General features: G+C 41.9%; 1 non-coding gene across 1 annotated transcript; it reads right to left on the bottom strand.

Annotated features, from left to right (window-relative positions):
• Positions 1-1265: 1265 nt before the first annotated feature.
• trnac-gca lies at positions 1266-1337 on the bottom strand. The gene has a single exon. It is a non-coding gene; the product is annotated as a tRNA-Cys (tRNA).
• Positions 1338-3333: the final 1996 nt, after the last annotated feature.

Genomic DNA, 3333 nt, shown 5'->3' with positions numbered 1-3333 from the left:
GGGGTCCCCTGCTGGAGCTGCTGCCCCCGCGACCCGATACCGGATAAGCGGTCGAAGATGGATGGATGGATGGATGATAAATGTTTCTCTTTGCTCTTGGGTTTGGAGAGCTCTACAGTAGGGGCTGTGTCTGCACCAAAGAAGCCCAATCCATGGCCAAAGCCATTTAAAATAGGTTTGACAAGGGTTCCAAGTCCTTCAAGGTGATCAAAGCTATTACAATTCTACAGAGGGCATCATCTCTGGCATCCAGGATATGAACCATGAAGTGCAGACTGATGCATCCAGCCAGGCTCACTTTCAGCTGCAAGAGGGACATATACAAAAAAGAGGCAACCCTGGTTAAGGACTCTGTCATCCAGAACATGGAGAATCCTGAGCAGATGGATGCATCCACCCAGGCTCACCTTCAACTGTAAGAGGTCCTTCTGGAGAAGAGGGAGACTTCTCTGGACTTCTTTCCTTTGGAGGAGCTGGGAGAGGGAATCATGTAAGAGAGTAAAACTTCTGCACAAGTCTTTCTGGATAAAGAGGTTGACACTTTACCAAAAGATGTGACTGAGGACACACAAAGAAAGAGGAAACACTGGTTCAAGAATTTTTCGTCTGGAATATGGACCAAAAAGTGCAGTTTAGTGCATCCAGCCAGGCTCACCTTAGGCTGGAAGAGGAACTCCTGGAGAAGATGAAGGATTCTCTTAAAGTATTTTGTGACTTCAGTTCAGAAGTGGTAGAAACCAGTGAGATCCAGGTAAACCTATCTACTGTCCAGTAGTTTGACCAGAATTTGTCTTCATGGAGGAGTTGAAGCCAAAAAGCCAGACCTACGACATAGAAACAAGTCCAAGCGACTCAACTATTCACAAAAACACAGGATATGGGTTGGATAAACATGGCAGCAAGTGCTTTGGACTGATGACTCATGAAATATTTGGCTGTAGCAGAAGGAAGTTTGTTCACCGAAGGGCTGGAGAGCGCTACAATAATGAGTGTCTGCAACCAATAGGGAAGCATGGTGGAAGTTCTTTGCAAGTTTTGGGCTACATTTCTGCCAACGGTGTTGGAGATTTGGTCAGGATTAATGGTTTTCTCAATGCAACACCAAACAGAGGACTTATATCTTTAGATTGTTGAACAAACATGACCCATGTTTCTCTCCTCTTCAAGTTAGGCTCACCCATGCAATTCAATAAGAGATTAATTCTTTAAGGTGCGAATCAATGTCAACAACCATCATAGAGATTAAAGGCTAGACACATCATTCTAGGGGGCACCCAGATTTGAACTGGGGACCTCTTGATCTGCAGTCAAATGCTCTACCACTGAGCTATACCCCCACATACCATTTGTAAAAATATGCTTATGGTGCATCAAAACCATGGCTGGTCCTCCGCCATGTGGTTTCCATCACGGTCTGGCCCACCTGTGATCCTGAAGTTTTTCAAGTATCCAAAAATCATCTGCTGTATGAAAGGCAGCTAAAAAAAGATGACAGTGCCAATTGATGTCAACAATAAGAGCAGACATTTGGTCCACACAAGGATCCTGCATAGCTCCCTGTAATGTCTGTTGATATCTTTATGCAGGCATGTATATATTTATATACAGTGCCTTGCGAAAGTATTCGGCCCCCTTGAACTTTTCAACCCTTTGACACATTTCAGGCTTCAAACATAAAGATATAAAAAAAATATTTTTTGTGAAGAATCACCAACAAGTGGGACACAATTGTGAAGTGGAACAAACTTTTTTGGATATTTTAATCTTATTTAGCAAATAAAAAACTGAAAATGGTGCGTGCCAAATTATTCGGCCCCCTTGCGTTAATACTTTAGAGCCACCTTTTGCTGCGATTACAGCTGCGAGTCGCTTGGGGTATATCTCTTACTTTCAGTGCAGCAAACTCACTACAGAAGTTCAGCGAGGATCTCTGAATGATCCAATGTTGTCCTAATTGACTGATGGTGATAAATAGAATCCACCTGTGTGTGATCAAGTCTCTGTATAAATGCACCTGCTCTGTGATAGTCTCAGGGTTCTGTTGAAAGCGCAGAGAGCATCATGAAGACCAAGGAACACACCAGGCAGGTCCGTAATACTGTTGTGGAGAAGTTTAAAGCCGGATTGGGATACAAAAAGATTTCCCAAGCTTTAAACATCCCAAGGAGCACTGTGCAAGCAACAGAGATGGGAAGTAACGAAGTACAAATACTTCGTTACTGTACTCAAGTAGATTTTTTACTTTACTTTACTATTTATTTTTGTGGCGACTTTTTACTTCTACTCCTTACATTTTAACACAAATATCGGTACTTTCTACTCCTTACATTTTACAAAATTGGCTCGTTACTTTCGTTTTGTACAAGAGGTTGTCATGTCGGACAATAGCGCGGACACGCGCCTCACACCGCGAGCGGGTGCGCGCGCTACACGGAGAGAAAAGTGAGAGAAATGAAAAGGAGACAAGCTGTCCGGAGGATAACCAGCTGAGATTGTGTGTGAGAGTCTTTGAGAACTGTAAGTCGTATAACTCATGTTGTCAGTTCACTGTTCATTTAGGCCTGTTTTTGGTCTATAGTTCTTCACATTTAAAGTAAGTTAGCTAGTGGTTTTGGTGTGTTCTTCACCTGTTAGCTAGGTTGCACGTTGGTCTTAATGAAGCATCAACACTTTCACCAACTTTATTCGCATGAGTTTTTTTTTTGGACCAAACTTCAGATTCTGTAATTCAATTGACAAGTGGATGGAAACTTAGCTAGACGGAAGTTGTCTCCGTCTGTTTTAACAGACACACCTGGGGTGAAGTTGGAAACCAGAATCAGGTTTAATCCAGTCCTAATCTAGTTCTCAACTTTCACATCATTTCACTGGAGTTATCCTTATTATTGTTTACGTCATCAATACCATATTCAAATAACTAAGACAACTCAACAGATTCAGCATTCTGCAATAATTCACAGCAAATCATTGAGGCTTGATGGCACTAACGTTAGCACATAGTAGTATGGATGGTGTTAACGTTAGCACATAGTAGTATGGATGGTGTTAACGTTAGCACATAGTAGTATGGATGGTGTTAACGTTAGCACATAGTAGTATGGATGGTGTTAACGTTAACACATAGTAGTATGGATGGCCGACATAATTGAAAATGAAAAAAAAGCTAGACATTCCCATCATCCTCAGCCTTATCTGAGAGATATGTTTGAGACAGAAGGCATCAAGAAGGACTCCTGGCCAATGTGCTGGGGAACGTCTTCATTAATGTCTGTTTAGTCATTCATATTTTAATCCTTTATTTTATTTCCAGAAGCTGTATTTGAGCACACACAT

This window comes from Etheostoma cragini, chromosome 4, assembly GCF_013103735.1.
Source record: "Etheostoma cragini isolate CJK2018 chromosome 4, CSU_Ecrag_1.0, whole genome shotgun sequence".
Lineage (NCBI taxonomy): Eukaryota > Metazoa > Chordata > Actinopteri > Perciformes > Percidae > Etheostoma > Etheostoma cragini.
Note: the sequence above shows the minus strand (reverse complement) of the source record. Positions and strands in the feature narration are given on the sequence as shown.